This window comes from Euprymna scolopes, chromosome 46 (genome assembly GCF_053919585.1).
Source record: "Euprymna scolopes isolate OS-2025 chromosome 46, ASM5391958v1, whole genome shotgun sequence".
Classification (NCBI taxonomy): Eukaryota; Metazoa; Mollusca; class Cephalopoda; order Sepiida; family Sepiolidae; genus Euprymna; species Euprymna scolopes.
Genome location: NC_136527.1, coordinates 87,792,146 through 87,811,826, shown reverse-complemented (window position 1 = coordinate 87,811,826; position 19,681 = coordinate 87,792,146). Strand labels below are relative to the sequence as shown.

Below are 19,681 nucleotides of genomic sequence, written 5' to 3'. Positions count from 1 at the left end.
TTGGGCGTCAAAGAAATTGGACAGAGTGACAAAAAGCCCATTGGCCTCAGAGACTCTTGCTCTGAATGAGGGAGCTGATGCTGGTGTTTTGACTGCGGTTATGATACAAGAGGTATTTCAGTTATCTAAATTGCCAGACGTTCTCTGCAAGACAGATAATGCATCACTTGTGGAGACATTGAATTCCAACAATCTGGTAAGCGATCGACGATTGAGAATAGATGTAGCAAGGCTGAAGGAAATGAAGAGTAGAGAAGAGATACAGATAGAATGGATCAAGGGTTGTGATCAGGTCTCTGATTGTTTGACCAAGGCAGGAGCTTCGTCTGAGCTTCTAAGGGACTTGTTAAATCAGAAATAAATTATTCACTTGAGGACAGCAGCAATGTTAATGTAGACATTGGTTACCTCCCTTGCTTCAGTTACATGGTTACCTCCCTTGCTTGTGGTGATATAAATAGGAGTCGGCCATCTTGGTTTAGTTAGTTCGTTCGTACAGTTTAGACAGACTACAAGTGTCTCAACACAATGGGGAAAGGAGTGGCTGGTTACTTTTAATGCGTCTAAAACCAAGCTTCTCTCTTTACATCATCAACATTCTGATCCACATCTGGCATCAATTGAAATGAATGGCTCTCATCTTCAGGAGGCCTCAAGTTTTGACAAGCTTCTGGGCCTGACCATTACTCCTGATCTTAAATGGAACACGTACATCAAATCTGTTGCCAAGGCCGCTGGAAAAATGGTGGGATCTTTCTATCGATCCGGTAGATATCTCACTGCTGATGCTATTCTCTATCTATATAAGAGCCAGGTACGTCCAAGGATGGAATACTGTTGCCACATCTGGGCAGGAGCTGCTAGAAAGGACTTGTCCTGCCTTGATAGAGTTCAAAATAGACTTCGTAGCCTCGTAGGAGATGTCCTTTTCTCTTCCTTGCAACCTCTATCTCACAGAAGAGATGTTGCGAGTTTGTCTCTGATGTATCGTTATTTTCATGGAAAGTGTTCGACTGAGCTTCAATCTATGGTCCCCCCTCGCCAAACTTTCACAAGAAACACTCGTCTAGCTGTAAACACTATCAATAATTCCCCCCACTCTGTATCTCTGCCTAAACCTAAACGTAGATTCCATGAACAAAGCTTCTTTCTTAGAACTGCACACCTGTGGAATTGTCTTCCGTTTTCCTGCTTTCCGGCTGACTACAATATGGTTGTCTTCAAGTCTAACGTAAATAAGTTCTTGATGAGCCGTTCCATATAAGTTATCAAATTTGCAAAATTTTCATTACTAATGATTACTATATTGTCCAATTTCTACTGTACACTCTTTAACCCTTATCCTTGAGTGGCCTCTTGGCCTTGATAATGTGGTGACGCCTATGTAAAAAAACAAAAAACAAAAAAAAACTATGCCTTGGAATTTGTTTTTAAATTTTGCACAAACATTAAATATGATATGAGTAAAAAAGTGACAGAACTGATTTCCCAGGAAAACTCCGGTTGGTCTTTCAGGTTAAAATGGCTAAAACTGACACTTTTGTGCTTATTAAAATTATTATTATTGTTTGTCTATACTTCCCAATAATTCTTGGGTGTGCCCTGGGGGCTCTTTTAGGGCTAATAAAAATACTTCAATTTGCGACAAAATTTTCTGTGTATGGGCTTTGATAAGTGGTGATCACTGTGTAAAAAAAAAATTAAAAAATGTCTATTTAGCAGTTTTGCATGGTGCTGAACTCAAATTTAAATATGTTAAAGCCTTGGGGACTTTTGGGGCTACATGGGGTTGAGGTGCAAATGATAGACTTAGTCATTTCTTTTTTTGCATGGTGTAGAACTCAATTTTAGATATGTTAAGGCCTAAAACTGTTTAGGGAATTTCCCTGATAAAATAAAATAACACAATTCTATGAACAACAACAAACAACTTCTTCAACTTAACAAGGGAAAGGTTTATTCGCAAAGCGTACTTTAGAAAGAAAGGAAGGAAGAAAGTATAGTCGGGACACTGCCTTACGAGGTAGTTACAGCCAGTGGCTGTCGTCAATACCTTTAGTAGGGGCAGCGACACGAACAGACGTCTAGCACTGACGAAGGCTGTTAGCGTAAGAGAGAGTTTTCTTTTTGGGACCGGAAGCTGTCTGGTCCCTAGGGGTTAATTTGTATTCGTGTGCAAGTCCTCAGATTGGACAGTTTAACGCCGCATCACTCACTCAGAGGAAGCGAATGTGCGAGAAGAAAAGGGGTCTATTTGTGTCTGCTACAACTGCACCTTTTGTTCATTTTCACAAGGATTTGACGTCCCCTGGAAACTTTTGGGGCTAAAAGAGGGAGACGAACAGATGAGGGTGAATTTACAGGTCCACTCTCCTTTTTATCGGCGGACCAATAATAAAAAAATGTTATTGTAAACATTTAGTTTTGAAACAATGTTGCATTGTAACTATGGTGGATGAGAGGGGGATTGAACATATATTCATGTCATGTGTACATTTTGAAAATAAGGGGGAAAGGAGTGTTGTATATTGTACTGGGCAACGCCGGAATTATTGCTGGTTTCGCACACATATGCATGGATTATTAAAAAAACCAAAACAAGAAACAGTCTGTCAAAAATCAGAACATATGAAAAGGGAATGCGACATTCTTAAACTGACCAAGATTTTAGGCATAAACAGCCATTTTGAAATGTTGCCATGGGCGAATTTTTGATGAGGGGTTTTGTCAATGTGAACAATTGAAATCAGGTTAAAAAAAAGACAGAGAGAGAGAGAGAAAACAGTGGGGAGGAGTTGACAGAGTTGTGATTTTGTCGTCCACGAGCACCCCCACATATTTCTCTCTCTATCGCTCTCTCTCTTTCTCTCTATCTCTCTCTTTCTCTCTCTCTCTCTCTCTCTGCTATAGCAAGCACGGTTGATGCAAAATAAACGACAGGATTTGATAAACAATTTCGTCAGAAAAATCTTCTAAAGTGTGTGTGTGTGTGTGTGTGTTTGTTTGTACGTTTGTTTGTGTTTGTGTGTGTGTGTTTGCGTGTACGTTTGTGTTTGTATGTGTATGTTTGTATGTTTGTGTTTGTGTGTGTTTGTGTGTGTGTGTTTGTACGTTTGTTTTTGTGTGTGTTTGCGTGTATGTTTGTACGTGTGTGTGTGTGTGTGTGCGTGTGCGTGTGCATGCGAGACTGTAGGCATGACAACAGCAAAGACGTCACGTTTTTTTTTTCACATTCTTTTCCTCCTTCACAGTATGGGTTCGAGCCCGCCTACCTACTACCACTTTTTTTTTTTTTTTTTGGCTCAACATACACCTCCAAACACCCGGGCCGGGCAACGCAAGGCACCCAGGCTAGATCATATTATAAAAACTCACCGCGATTTTCGGCCCTTGCACTAACAGTTATACAGCTTACTGAAGAAATTACAGCATAAGGTAACAGGTGATTGAGGCTGAAGGCGGCTACATTGAATAGATATCAAATCTACTACATGATCAAGTTATCTATATTGATTTTTTTTTTCAATAAAAGTTTTTAAAATAAAAATGCATTTTTTTTAGGGCGATAATTTTAGCATTTCGCCGTGTGAAATAGTTTTTGGCTAAATATAAAGAATTACTCCACCCTCGAAAATTCCTTTAAAATTACCACTCTTATAGCTTTTCGAGGTCGCTGAAAACGAAAGTAACGTTTAAAATTACAGCAAACGATTAGTTTCCAAGATATGAAGAAATGTTAGCTTTAAAAAAGTGGGGGATCACTTTTCTACAAAAATTAAATGTAAAATGAGCACCCGTCACAACACCCCTGCCACTCCACCGCCTTCCACCAAATGTAAACAGAATTTTTGTAAAATATTAAAAAGTTCTTCTGCTCGGTTAATGTCGGCACGTTACTTACGTTAAAACGGTTAATTAAACTGCATATGCACCAGTTAAAAACTATACAAGTTCTATAATTGAATATCCCTCTTCAAAAAGGGACCGAAAAACAAACCAGCAGTTTCCCCCTCCTAAAAAAAAATAAAAAAAATTTAAAAAAAGGCAACTATAAAGTGAGTGCATTTCTTCATATCTTGGAAACTACTTGTTTCTTGGAATTTTAAACGTTAGTGGTAATTTTGGAAAGAAAGCACCTCCCACCCCACCGAAAAAAATCGTGACCACAAAGAGGGTGCTCATTTTACGTTAAATTATTATAGAAAAGTGGTCCCCCACTTTTTTAAAACTAACATTTCTTCATATCTTGGAAACTACCAGTTTGGTGTAATTTAAACTATATTTTCGTTTTCAGCGACCCCGAAAACTATTAAAAGTGGTCATTTTAAAGGAATTTTCGAGGGTGGAGTAGTAATTATTCATATTTACCTAATTTTTTTAATAAGAATATATCAGTATGTTTTTCAAAGTTTGGTTTATTAAGTTATTTTGGCTCATTCGTTTTTTTTTTTTTTTTTTTTTTCTCAAGGGAGTCGTCACTACTTATCAAGCTCGAAGGCCACTCGAGGATAAGAGTTAATGAAGCCATTCATAATTAAAATAAATTCTTGAAATAAAATATATTCATGTGGTCGTTTCTCAAAGTGTGGCTTATTGTTTCGTTTTCCGTTTCGGGTCACGGCGTTTCGTTTCGCTTTTTAGATCAACTGAAATAAAACAAACATTTCTGAACAATTCGTAATTCTTCAACTAATGTTTATCGATTTATAGTCCAGTCAAATTGTGGCTGAACCTCAAACAAATTGCTAACAAAGGTTTTTAAATTGCATTGTAGGCAAGAATATCTCCTCTTTCAGATAAAAAAAAGTTTACCAAAATTGACCTTGCGGAAAGGGGTCAACGACCGCCATTTTTTAAAGGGTCCCCCCCGATTCTAGTTTCCCTCTCTCAACTCAATTATTGTAAATATATCTTCAAAAATTACAAATGTATCAATGTGAAATTTTATAAATCAACAGTTTTCATGAAGTTGAATATAATTATAAACTCATTGGTTTGGTTTTATTTGATATTGGCTTACGGCATATCAACCCTTTTTTTTTTTTTTTTTTTTTTTATTACATTTTCACCCCAAACAAGGCAAATTGCCACTTTGGTGTAGGGGGTTACTATCAGGGGCAACAACTACTGGGGTACTATGTAGGGATTTGGGCAGCAAGGTGTCGGTTCACGTTACACTTGAACTTCTGCACGTCAGTACTGTTGGGGAAGCAGGGACCTGGAATGGAATTCCAGAGTCTTGCGGTTCTGGGGAAGAAACTATTGGAGTAAAAAGATCTTTTACATCTAGGGACCTCTACAGTGTGGGGGTGGGATCTAGTAGCCTGTCGGGTTTGTCGAGGGTGCTCGCGTCGTGGGGGCACAAGTGATTGCAGTTCATCAGAGCATTCACCACTAAAATACTTGTAGAACAGGCAGAGGGATGCAACATTTCGTCGATGGGACAGAGGCTGAAGCTTAGATGCCAGTTCAGGGCCTATCAGATTTGCGACTCTCTTTTGAACCTTGTCAAGGAGCGAGAGACTAGTAGCAGATGCACCAGCCCAGATGTGGCAGCAATACTCCATACATGGGCGAATGGTGGCCTTATAGAGGTACAGAATACTTTCGGGTGTTAGTAGTTTTCTAGCACAGTAGAGAGAGCCTACCTTTCTTGCAGCGGCCCTGGCAATGCCTTCAATGTAATTGTTCCAACTCATGTTTCCTGTGAACGTTAGGCCAAGGAGTTTGAAAGATGGACTCTCAGATAAAGAGTCGTTGGCCATTGCTATTGGTGGTAGAGAGGGTTTCTTGTAATTATTGAATGAAACTAGTTTAGTCTTGGCAGCATTGAACGCGACCAACCACTTTTGTCCCCATTCCACTACAGATTGGAGGTCTTCCTCTAGTGTTTCTGCCATTTCTTTAGAAATGTGTTCATTCGTCTTCCTGTCGTGTCTGCCATAGAGTGTAGTGTCATCAGCATATATACCCATCTCAGAGGCAATGTTGTCGGGGAGGTCATTTATGAATATCAGGAACAATAGAGGTCCAAGGATAGAACCCTGGGGCACTCCCGCATTTATATCATATTGTTTAGATGTGCGACCGTCGAGGACTACCTGGATTTTTCTCTTATCTAAGAAGGATTTAATTATGTTAAGTATTCTACCAGTGATACCGTATGATCTGATTTTACTGAGGAGACCCTCATGCCATACCCTGTCAAAAGCCTTAGATATATCTAGAGCTACCGCTCTGCCTTCCCCCGCTTTGTCCAGTGATTGGTATATACGTTCAGAGATCACGGTGAGGATGTCTGCTGTGGAACGGGCTTGTCTAAATCCATATTGTTTGTCAGTCAGTAGTTTAGCATCTGTAAGATGATGGACTAGAGCATGGTTAATTATGGTCTCAAATATTTTGGCAAAAAGTGGGAGGAGGCTAATGGGGCGATAATTTGATGGGTCTGTCCTTTCGCCAGAATTCTTGAATACTGGTACAACAGAAGCAGTTTTCCAACAGCCCGGAAAGCAAGCTTCATTAAGACATTTGTTGTAGAGTTTGGAGAGAACTGGAGCTACTTCGGCTGAGCACTTTTTTAATAGCACAGCTGGGATAAGATCGGGTCCACATGCTTTTGAGGTGTCAAGGTTTTTTATGATAGCATGCACCTGAGCAGGGGTGGTTTTCAGATCGTCTAGTGTGGCGTCTGTCCGCATAGGAAAGTCAGGTAGGGGGTGGTTGGAAGGGTCCAGTGTGGAGTTTGAGGCAAACCGACTGGCAAGCATGTTAGCCTTGTCGGTTGCTGAGGAGACAACCTCGTGATTGTTGGTTAGTGGGGGAATTGTTGATTGCCCATTATTTACTACACTGTTGTAGATTTTCCAGAAGTCTCGAGTTCCTAGTTTTTGTGCTTCGATGCGCTTTTTAGTGGTTTCCGTAAATTCTCTCTTAGCTGTCGCTATTTCTTTCTTAACGTTATTTCTAGCTTCTATATACTTCAGTCTGTTTGAACTGGACTTATGTCGGTTAAACCTACGGTATGCATGCTGCTTTTGAGTAATGGCAGTTGCACAAGTCGACGTAAACCATTGGGGAGAGTGGGGCTTACTGTAAAATTTCCGCATGGGAACATGCGCTTCGATTGCAGTTTTGAACCAGTCAGTGGTCTCGTTTGCACACTGTTCAGCAGGGAGAGAGAAAATATTTTTCCATGGAGCATCTCTAATTAGTTCCCTGATGGCTTCCCAGTCAGCCCTATTATAATATCTCGTTGCTTTGAGCACTGGCCCTTCAGTTTTGGGTCTAGAGTTTAGGGCGATTTCAACCATTATCACTGCATGATAAGCGTTCCCGAGTGGGCTGTGGGCCTTCGCTATGCAGTCATCGGGAACTGTGGTCAAAAACAGATCTAGAAGTGATGCGTGTTGTTCTTCCTGGTCAGGGAAACGGGTTGGAAACTTAACAATTTGTGATAGGGAGTGAGATATAGCGAAGCTATGGGTTGTGCTGCCCGCTGCAGATTATTTGATACTAGTCCAGTCAATCTAGCTGTTTTTTTTTTGTTTTTTTTGTCTCCACCTCATATAAATTGCTAAGAGAGGTTTTTAAATTGCAGTGTGGGCAGGAATAACTCCTCTTTCAGATAAAAAAAGTTTATTAAAATTAACCTTGGAGAAAGGGGTCAACGGACGCCATCTTTAAAGGGTCCCTCCGATTCTAGTCTCAATTACTGTAAGTATTCTTTTTTTATTAGCCGCACCTGCTTGCCGTCCCTGGCCGAAAACAAGCAATAAATTATTTTAATATTCTGGTGGTCATAAACCTGGCGCCTGTAGGCTGTGGTACTGGTCAAGTCTGAGCAAACTCTCTCTCCCATCTCCGTTCTCCCATCTAAAAATGATCTTGAACAGGATGTGATTCTTGAATATGTTCCTTAATCATTGTTGATTTTTCTCAGGAATATGTTTGCAGGCAAAGACAATGATTTGAAACTTGCATCGATAGGTCAAGCGATAATGCAGGCTGTTAGACCTAGAGTTCTCCTTGCACGTTTACAGTTTGGTTTAGCCGTAGAAATGCATAACCAATTTGGATCGAGGTTCCTGAATGACACTCTGAATAAGCATGGTTTCTCTTCATCCTACTCGGAAGTCCAGAAATTCGAAAGAAGTGCTGCTCTTGTTCATGGGACTGAAATTCTGTTCCCCGTTGAAACTGAATTTGTGCAGTTCGTAGCTGATAATGTGGACCATAATGTAAGGAGTATTGATGGATTCAACACATTCCATGGTATGGGCATCATAGCATCTGTTACCCCCGGGAAAGTTAAAGCAAAACCAATTCCAAGGATTCAGGTATTTTCAGAAGAGATAATAAAGGTTGGAAGGATCAAAATAAAGTTCCTAGATTCACGGCACACCAACAAACCCCCAGTTACATTTAAAAAGCTCCTGGCCAAGAAAGTTGTCGATTCCACTGCCAATGTTGACATCCTTTGGGAGGTTTCACTAATTTTACATCCGTCCAGACCCGCATGGTCAGGCCTTATGCAGTCAGTGTACAAAGGAACATATCCTGGAAAATCAGCAACAGTTTTTTTTGCCAATGATTGACATGGACGCTGGTAACCCAACCTGTGTGTACTCAACTTTATGTTACATTAGTGATTTAGCCAGAAAAAACAACATAACACCAATTCTAACATTTGATCAGCCACTTTGGTACAAAGTAATGATGATAGTCGAGTCACAGCCTAGTTCCAGTCCCCTGAAATCATTTGTCTTGCGACTTTGTGGGCTCCATACACAGATGAGCTTTCTGGGGTCAATTGGTCATTTGATGAAAGGTTCTGGTTTGCAAGAACTTTTTGAACTTGTGTATGCTGAAAACACAGTCAACCACATGCTAAGTGGCAAAGCAATTGCAAGAGCCATTCGTGCTCACTTTTTAGTTGCTGCTGCTCTGAATGCTATTTTATTAGCAAAAGCCTATGATTTGCCAGTTTCACATGTCATTGAGCATGATCAACCTAACACTGATGCAGAAGAGTCATTTCATCAAAATGAGGACCTTAAAGAAGCTCAGGGGCTATTGATAGGTCTCCTTGGTGGGACTGAGAGATTGGATAATGTTCTGTCTTCAGAGTCTGTAACCAGGATTACCCAGAAAATCAACCATGTGAAGGATGCGATGGTTGAGCAGCGAACAGCAAAATTGTGGATTCAATACCTTGATATGGTGAAGAGCCTGCAACTGTTTATCAAAGCAGAGCGCACCGGGAACTGGGAATTGCACCTTCACGCTGTTAGGAAAATGCTGCCAATATTCGCTGCAGCAGGACACATCCTATCTGCAAAGTTGGCGTATCTGTATTTGCAGCAAATGGAGCGTCTGCCAAAAACCCACCCTGAAGTATACCAGAAATTTTCGGAAGGATTCCATGTGATTAGACGGAGTGATCGCTACTGGGCTGGCTTGTCAACGGATCTGGTTATTGAACAGGTGCTAATGAGAAGCCTGAAGACGTCTGGAGGCCTTACTCATGACCGAGGAATGGATGAAATTCAACGATTGGTTTGGACGCTATCACTGCCAGCATGCGCGGAAATCAAGTTTACAATGCAAGAACTAGCAGGCATTCATTATGGCACTAGTGACCAGCATCAGGAGGCTACTTCAGCAAGAAAAGAGCGTGATGTGAGGGATACATGGAAGGTCCTTGCGTTTCTCCAGACATATGACCCTTTCACGGAAGATCCGTCCATTCACAGCATTTCAAGTGGAGTAACTGAAGACAAAAAGGTGAATGTGGACAGAGTAAACTCCATAGGAGAGGCAATCATAGCTTCAATGGCTGGAGAAAATGTACAAGAGTACACTTTTAAAAAAAAGGATCAAGCAATTACACTTGGATCAAAAGTTTCACGCAGCAAAGATGAAACTGTTGAGACTGATCCACAACTCCTATTCCAGAGACTGTGGGTGCTATCTAATAATGAACCCTCAACCCAGGAGCAGCAAGAACATTTTCAATATGAGCTGTGTGGTTACCCACCTGCTCTTTTTGATTATTTTGGATTACTGCGACAGGCAAAAAAATCTGCTTTGGCGGACGCTATATGGGAACTGACTTCTCATGTACAATCAGGTCCACAGTCATCAGATCCACAGTATCTCTTAGATGGTGGAGCACTACTTCAGCGTCTCCCTTGGCAAAAAGGTCTCACATTTAATGAGATCTGTGACCAATACTGTAGATATGTCACAAATAGATATGGAAAAGCATGTGTTGTCTTTGATGGATATGAAAGTGGCCCATCCATTAAGGACTCGACTCACCGACGCCGAGCAGGGGGGTTTGTTGGAGTTAATGTGTCACTGACTCCTTTCATGGTATTCAAATCAAAAAAGGATGTTTTCCTTGCTAATCGACAAAACAAACGATTGTTTATCAACTTGCTGGGAAAGAGTTTGAAGGAAGCAGGTTGTAAAGTAATCCATGCATCTGGAGATGTTGACGTATTGATTGTGAAGACTCCTCTAGAACTGGCACAGACAGGAGAAACCATTTTGATAGCAGATGACACTGACCTATTGGTCCTTCTATGTTATCATACCAATAGCGATGATATTTACAACATCTTTATGCCACAACCAAAAGCTAGTGAAAAAAGAGTGAAAGTCTGGAACATCAAAGAGGTGAGGAAATCATTGGGAGATGCGGTCTGTTCCAACATTCTTTTCATTCATGCACTACTGGGTTGTGATTCTACATCCAGTGTTCGCGGAATTGGGAAGGCAGCATCCCTCCGAAAGGTGATGAACAATAGAAACTTCCTCGAACTGGCTAAAGTGTTTGGCAAAGACAGCAGTGCAGAAGAGGTTATTTTAGCTGGGGAGAAGGCTTTAGTGTGCCTATACAATGGTAATGATGGGGAAAACATCAATCATCTTCGACTGAGGCACTTTAAGGAAAAGGTTGCAAATAGCTCAAAGTATGTTGAGGCCAAATCATTGCCACCGACAAGAGCAGCTACGAAATTCCACAGCCTTCGAGTTTACTTCCAAATTCAGGAATGAAAAGGTAGAAACCAGCTAAAACCTGACGAGTGGGGATGGACACTTTCAGATGGTAAATTACAACCAGTTAAGACTGACTTACCACCTGGCCCTGTAAATTTGTTGGCTATAATTAGGTGTAACTGTACTTCAGGGTGTACTACAGGAAGATGCAGTTGCAGGAAACATAGCATTCACTGTTCAAACTTGTGTGGATATTGCAAAGGCCTCCATTGCACCAACTCATCACAGCCAGATCTTGATGATGATGATGATGATGATGATGAAGTGACCTTTGACTTGTTCTTGACAAGAAATGTTCTTTGGTCCGTTCATAAACTTGTTCTGTGTAATTTAATAAAGTTTTTTTTGTCAGCAAAAATGATTAATTTTGTAATTAATTGTTTTAATGGACATACTTGTCAGGAATTTTATGCATCGAAATTTTAATACTGTTAAGTTGAATTTTAACCCTTTAGACTCAGGCCAATATATCAGCCTTGGCGATTTAGCAAAAAAGATGACACAGTCGATATTTTGTCCTTTTACATTATGGTAATTGTTAATTTTGCGTATCATCCTTTTCGCTAGTTATTGCATTTTATGACAGGGCCAAAATGATTTAAAAGTGGCGGCCGTTGACCCCTTTCCCCAAGGCTAATTTTGGTAAACTTTTTTTATATGAAAGAGGAGATATTCCTGGCCATAATGCAAGTTTAAAACCTTTGTTAGAAATTTGTTTGAGGTTCAGTCACAACACCAAAGACTGGACTATACAGTAATTGAGTTAAGAGAGGAAGACTAGAATCGGAGGAACCCTTTAAATATGGCGGCCGTTGACCCCTTTATCCAAGAGTAATTTTAATAAACTTTTTTTTATGGGAGAGAGAGTTTGCTCAGACTTGACCAGTACCACAGCCTACAGCCGCCAGGTTTATGACCACCAGAATATTAAAATAATTTATTGCTTGTTTTCGGCCAGGGACGGCAAGCAGGTGCGGCTAATAAAAAAAAGAATACTTACAGTAATTGAGACTAGAATCGGAGGGACCCTTTAAAGATGGCGTCTGTTGACCCCTTTCTCCGAGGTTAATTTTAATAAACTTTTTTTATCAGAAAGAGGAGTTATTCCTGCCCACACTGCAATTTAAAAACCTCTGTTAGCAATTTATATGAGGTGGAGACAAAAAAAACAGCTAGATTGACTGGACTAGTATCAAATAATCTAAAAGGGTTGATATGCCGTAAACCAAAATCAAATAAAACCAAACCAATGAGTTTATAATTATATTCAACTTCATGAAAACTGTTGATTTATAAAATTTCACATTGATACATTTGTAATTTTTGAAGATATACTTACAATAATTGAGTTGAGAGAGGGAAACTAGAATCAGGGGGACCCTTTAAAGATGGCGGTCGTTGACCCCTTTCCGCAAGGTCAATTTTGGTACACTTGTTTTTATCTGAAAGAGGAGATATTCTTGCCTATAATGCAATTTAAAAACCTTTGTTAGCAATTTGTTTGAGGTTCAGCCAAAAAATGAGCTAGATTGACTGGACTATTAACGTGTTTAGATTTTAATTGATTGATAGATTTTAACTCGAAATGACCTAGAGTAAAACTTGCGGAGAATGCTTTGTTTTACTTGCTTTGCTGTAAAAATGGAACGGAAATTAAAAATTCGTTTTAATCTTTTTTTTTGTGTGTGTGTGTCCCCCAAAAACGAAAATCGAAAGACTAACATTCAACAATTGTATTTTTTATTTAAAACAAATAATAAAAAACGAAAGATTTTTAAGGAAAATAAAATTTTATTAACAAAAACGAAAAAATTTAATTTTGAAACGAAAAAAGGTCAATTTGGTATATTTTTGGGGGTATTTTTTTTTTTTTTTTTTACATAAATCCAACTCACCGTTCACATTGGAAATGTCGACTTCTGTAGGTTTCTGGGTATGCTTACAACGAATAAACATCTCTATAGTAAGAACGGCTTTCAGAATAGACACCCCCCACCTCCCATGTTAAGAACGGCTTTTGAAATAGACACCTTCCAACCTCCCCATGTTAAGAACAGCTTTCGAATTAGACATCACCCAACCTTGTGACCATACCCGACAACCGGGTTTGTTTTACTGTAGACATAGATTCGAAAAAGTTGTCAAAAAACAAATATATAACAAATAAATGTTATCAAAGGCAAGAACAGTTACTTTTCTACCAAACTGGATATATTTTTTGTGTTTTTATTCAATGTAACATGTTTATTCAGCTCGAAAACCATACAGTGTTTACCGATTTATTGGAAAATTCAAGATGGCGTCTGACTCTCTTTCCTTAACACGGTAAGTTGTGGAAAAGGTGTTATAAATAAAATACTAGACAAAATACTATCAAAAACCCGCTCAATATATGTTACTGTGACATAGGTTAACATATATTTGGCAGGTTTTTAATTTAAGGAAAGCAATTTCATGTCTCTGCTGTATCGTTATTTTCATGGAAAGTGTTCGACTGAGCTTCAATCTATGGTCCCCCCTCGCATAACTTTCCCAAGAAACACTCGTCTAGCTGTAAACACTATCAATAATTCCCCCCCACTCTTTATCTGTGCCTAAACCTAAACGTAGATTCCATGAACAAAGCTTCTTTCTTAGAACTGCACGCCTGTTGAATTGTTTTCCGTTTTCCTGCTTTCCTGCTGACTACAATATGGTTGTGTTCAAGTCTAACGTAAACAAGTTCTTGACGAGCCGTTCCATATAAGTTATCAAATTTACCAAATTTTCATTACTAATGATTATTATATTGTCCAATTTCTACTGTACACTCTTTAACCCTTATCCTTGAGTGGCCTCTTGGCCTTGATAATGTGGTGATACTTGTATAAAAAAAAAGAAGTTACCTTTCGACCTAACTGGATAAGTTTTTAGTGTTTTTATTTAATTTAAAGTTTTTATTCCATTCGAAAAACCAGTAATGTTCAGCGCTACTGGAGAATAAGAAAAAAATGCCTGCGACGTCTTTAAAGTTTTTTTTTTTTTTTTTTTTATTACATTTTCACCCCAAACAAGGCAAATTGCCACTTTGGTGTAGGGGGTTACTATCAGGGGCAACAACTACTGGGGTACTATGTAGGGATTTGGGCAGCAAGGTGTCGGTTCACGTTACACTTGAACTTCTGCACGTCAGTACTGTTGGGGAAGCAGGGACCTGGAATGGAATTCCAGAGTCTAGCGGTTCTGGGGAAGAAACTATTGGAGTAAAAAGATCTTTTACATCTAGGGATCTCTACAGTGTGGGGGTGAGATTTAGCAGCCTGTCGGGTTTGTCGAGGGTGTTCACGTCGTGGGGGCACAAGTGATTGCAGTTCGTCAGGGCATTCACCACTAAAATACTTATAGAAAAGGCAGAGGGATACAACATTTCGTCGATGGGACAGAGGCTGAAGCTTAGATGCCAGTTCAGGGCCTATCAGGTTTGCGACTCTCTTTTGAACTTTGTCAAGGAGCGAGAGACTAGTAGCAGATGCACCAGCCCAGATGTGGCAGCAATACTCCATACATGGGCGAATAGTGGCCTTATAGAGGTATAGGATACTTTCGGGTGTTAGTAGTTTTCTAGCACGGTAGAGAGAGCCCACCTTTCTTGCAGCGGCCCTGGCAATGCCTTCAATGAGGGAATTTACGGAAACCACTAAACAACGCATCGAAGCACAAAAACTAGGAACTCGTGACTTCTGGAAAATCTACAACAGTGTAGTAAATAATGGGCAATCAACAATTCCCCCACTAACCAACAATCACGAGGTTCTTTGCTCAGCAACCGAAAAGGCTAACTTGCTTGCCAGTCGGTTTGCCTCAAACTCCACACTGGACCCTCTAAACCACCCCCTACCTCAATTTCCTATGCGGACAGACGCCATGCTAGACGATCTGGAAATCACCCCTGCTCAGGTGCATGCTATCATAAAAAACCTTGACACTTCCAAAGCATGTGGACCCGACCTCATCCCAGCTGTGCTATTAAAAAAGTGCTCAGCTGAAGTAGCTCCAGTTCTCTCCAAACTCTACAACAAATGCCTTAATGAATCTTGCTTTCCGACCTGTTGGAAAACTGCTTCTGTGGTACCAGTATTCAAGAATTCTGGCGAAAGAACTGACCCATTAAATGATCACCCTATTAGCCTCCTCCCACTTTTTGCCAAAATATTTGAGACCTTAATTAACCATGCTCTAGTCCAGCACCTTACAGATGCTAAACTTCTGACCGACCATCAATATGGATTTAGACAAGCCCGTTCCATGGCAGACATCCTCACTGTAATCTCTGAACGCATATACCATTCACTGGACAAAGCGGGAGAGGGCAGAGCGGTAGCTCTAGATATATCTAAGGCTTTTGACAGGGTATGGCATGAGGGTCTCCTCAGGAAGATTAGATCTTACGGTATCACTGGTAGAATACTTAACATAATTAAATCCTTCTTAGATAAGAGAAAAATCCAGGTTGTCCTCGACGGTCGTACATCTAAACAATATGATATAAATGCGGGAGTGCCCCAAGGATCTATCCTTGGTCCTCTGCTGTTCCTGATATTCATAAATGACCTCCCCGACAAAATTGCCTCTGAGATGGGTATATATGCTGATGACACCACACTCTATAGCAGGCACGACAGGAAAACAAATGAACATATATCTAAAGTAATGGCAGAAACACTAGAGGATGACCTCCAATCAGTAGTGGAATGGGGACAAAAATGGATGGTAACGTTCAATGCCACCAAGACAAAACTGGTTTCATTCAATAATTACAAGAAACCTTCTCTACCACCTATAGCAATGGCCAACAACTCTTTATCTGAGAGTACGTCTTTCAAGCTCCTTGGCCTAACGTTCACAGGAAACATGAGTTGGGACAATTACATCGAGGGCATTGCCAGGGCCGCTGCGAGGAAGGTGGGCTCTTTCTACCGTGCTAGAAAACTTCTAACACCCGAAAGTATCCTGTACCTCTATAAGGCCACTATTCGCCCATGTATGGAGTATTGCTGTCATATTTGGGCCGGTGCATCTGCTACTAGTCTCTCGCTCCTTGACAGGGTTCAAAAGAGAGTCGCAAATCTGATAGGCCCTAAACTGGCATCTAAGCTTCAGCCTCTGTCCCATAGTCGAAACGTTGCATCCCTCTGCCTGTTCTACAAGTATTATAATGGTGAATGCTCTGAAGAACTGCAAGCACTTGTGCCCCCACGACGTGAACACCCTCGACAGACCCGACAAGCTACAAAATCCCACCCCCACACTGTAGAGATCCCTAGATGTAAAAGATCTTTCTACTCCAGTAGTTTCTTCCCCAGAACTGCTAGACTTTGGAATTCCATTCCAGGTCACTGCTTCCCCAACTGTACTGACATGCATAAGGTCAAGTGCAACGTGAACCAACATCCCGCTGCCCTAATCCCTACATAGTACCCCAGTAGATGTTTCCCCTGATAGTAGCCCCCTACATTAAAGTGGCAATGTGCCTTGTTTGGGGTGAAAATGTAATAAAAAAAAAAAAAAAAAAAATGTAATTGTTCCAACTCATGTTTCCTGTGAACGTTAGGCCAAGGAGTTTGAAAGATGGACTCTCAGATAAAGAGTCGTTGGCCATTGCTATGGGTGGTAGAGAGGGTTTCTTGTAATTATTGAATGAAACTAGGTTAGTCTTGGCAGCATTGAACGCGACCAACCACTTTTGTCCCCATTCCACTACAGATTGGAGGTCTTCCTCTAGTGTTTCTGCCATTTCTTTAGAAATGTGTTCATTCGTCTTCCTGTCGTGCCTCAAAGACTTAAAAATAAGAAATAAAACAAAATAGTGGTAAAAACCCATCCAGTAAATGTTACCGTGGCTTTTATTGGAGGGGTTTCTAGCACCATTTTATTTCATTTCTTATTTTGAAGTGATTATCGAGACTTCAAATAAAAATGCAGCCATTTTTTCTTGTTCGTTGGTAGCGCTCAACTAGATGTGTCAGAAACTGCCCTTACGAATGCGTGAAATATATTAAATAATTCGACCCCCTGTCTTTCCAAGCTTATAACTACTCGAAAAATGTAATTCAAACCCTAATTTTTTTTCCATTAAAGGAGCAAAGACCAAGATTTCATTTAAAAAGAAGAAAAAAAAAAAATGACAGCGTGGTTTAAAAAAAAAAAAAGGTTTTAAACTTTGGACTTTACAGGTAAATTTCTAAAAAAACACTTCTTTTTTTTTTGTTTTAAATTTGAATATATTATTTATTGATCTTTTATCTTCAATTTGTGATATATAACACTTTGGTGAGTAAATTAATTATTTACTTTTTAATAGACACTTGAAAATGGGGGGGGGCGTGAATTAAAACAAAAACGTTTGTCTAAAATATTATATTCGGTTTATTGGAAAGAGCATAAAATTTCACATTGACTCTGAAAATATCGTAAAAATTGAATCAATAGAAAAATTTTGATAGATTTTTAAAGTTTAAAAATTGAAAAATATTGAGTTCCTAAAATTCATTACTGTTTTAAAAAATAAAAATAAAATATTTCTATTACTTTTTATACAACTTTAATAGTTTATTTTGGAAGTATAATCCATAAAGAAAATAAACAACCCACTTTTTAAAGAGAAATTACGAGTTTTTTTATATTTTATTCGCAGTTTCGTGTTAGGGTGTGTTAAAAATCTCAAAAAATTTTGATACACCTATCGCTCTAAAGAAGTGTTTTTTTAGGAATTTACCTGTAAAGTCCGAAGTTTAAAATCTTTTTTTTAACAAAAAAAAAAACACGTTGTTTTTTGTTTGTTGTTTTTTTGTTGTTTTTTTTTTAATGAAACCTTGATCCTTGCTCCTTTAATTGAAAAAAGAAATTAGGGCTTGAGTTACATTTTTTGAGGAGTGATAAGCTTGGAAAGACGGGGTGGAATTATTCAATATTTTTCACGAAATTTCTGGCACACCTACCGCCATTTTATTTTATTTCTTATTTTGAAGTGATTATCGAGACTTCAAAGAGAAATGCAGCTATTTTTTATTGTTCTTTGGTAGCGCTCAACATTACTTGTTTTTCGAACCAAATAAACGTTTTACATTAAAATAAAAACACTAAAAATTTATCCAGTTAGGTAGAAAAGTAACTTATCTTGCCTTTAAAATATTAAATCTTTTATTCAGGCTAAAATTACAATGTAAGTTCAAAGTGAACAAAAAACTTGGGCACAAGGCCAACTCAAAAGGGGGAAAATGGGGGTTATTGGTCATCCTTGTCACTCCAGAACTAAGCAAAACGTCCTACTTAGAGCCCAATTGTTTAAAACATTTTTTATTTACGTGTAAAAACAACAAAAAAAAAATAACAGTATCTTGCCTTTGATATTTATTTTTTATATATTTGTTTTTTGAAAACTTTTTCGTATATCTGTAATAAAAATACGAAAACGGAAAGCGGATTTCGAAAAAGTTTCGTAAGTATAGGGGGGGGGAGAGGAATGTATTGGTCACGTGTGTCTAATCAACCAATCAGAACAACGCTAACAAAAGAGCTACGACATTTACGAGGAGAGTTCTATTTTGGAAGACATATTGGAATCTGGATTCACCCTCCTCGAAAAGGTATGACGAATAACCCCCCCACACGACATCCTTATTCATTTATTTTTTTTTTTTCATTCGAATTCTGACCTCGTGTGAATGTTTTTATTTTAAACACATACGATCTTTTTTTTTTATATACATATATTTTTGTATCGATTTAGAAAAAATGATTTAACACGACATATTCTTTTTTATTTGTGGCGTTTTTTTTTTTTTTAATATGAAATGAAATATTGTTTTCAGTTGAGATGTTTTTCCACGTTGGAAAAAAAAAATGCGCCTCCCACTTATTTTTTATTTATTTAAAAAAAAAAAAAAAAAAACAGTAGGCTGACGTACACGAGTGAGGAGGGTCCCCATTGCGAAATACGCACTGACTACAATGTTGTACGCACGCAGCGCGTTGCAGGGAGCGTTCCTTAAACCAGAAAAATGTTGTCGCAGTTTTTTTTGGGGGGGGGGGGATTTTTAGATTAGGTCCACCTCCACAATTTTCTTTTAAATGACAAAATGTTTACCTTAACTATAACAGAACACCGACCAATAGATTTTGATAGAGGGGCAAGGGGGGGGGCACTACACGTCTCCCTGCCCTCCACCGCCCTAACGCCCAATGTAAACAGAATTTTTGTGAAAAATTAAACAGTTCTTTTCCTCTGCTCGGTGTATGTCGGCGCGTTACTTACGGAAAAACGGTAAATTAAACTACAGAAGCACTGCTTGCTTCTGTAGTTTAATTTACCGTTTTTCCGTGAGAAGGAAGCACTCAGAATTTTTGTAGAAATTTTTGACACCCCTAACACGAAACTGCGAATAAAATATAAAAAAACTCGTAATTTCTTTTTTAAAAGTGGGTTCTTTATTTTCTTTATGGATTATACTTCCAAAATAAACTATTAAAGTTGTTTAAAAAGTAATAGAATTTTTTTATTTTTTATTTTCTAAAAAATAGTAATGAAATTAATTGAATTTTACGAGTTCAGTATTTTTCAATTTTTAAACTTTAA

General features: G+C 39.0%; 1 protein-coding gene across 2 annotated transcripts in view; it reads left to right on the top strand.

The window, feature by feature from the left end:
- LOC145270604 (uncharacterized) overlaps positions 1 to 19,681 on the top strand; it is an 80,171-nt gene that overhangs the window by 30,640 nt on the left and 29,850 nt on the right. Inside the window, exon 1 of one of the 2 annotated variants that reach the window (XM_080126232.1) lies at positions 18,577 to 18,692. The exons of the other annotated variant lie outside the window; for it this stretch is intronic. The gene's annotated coding sequence lies outside the window, so the exon portion shown is untranslated. Of the gene's footprint in view, positions 1 to 18,576; positions 18,693 to 19,681 lie in introns of those variants that run through there. 2 annotated transcript variants of the gene reach the window in all.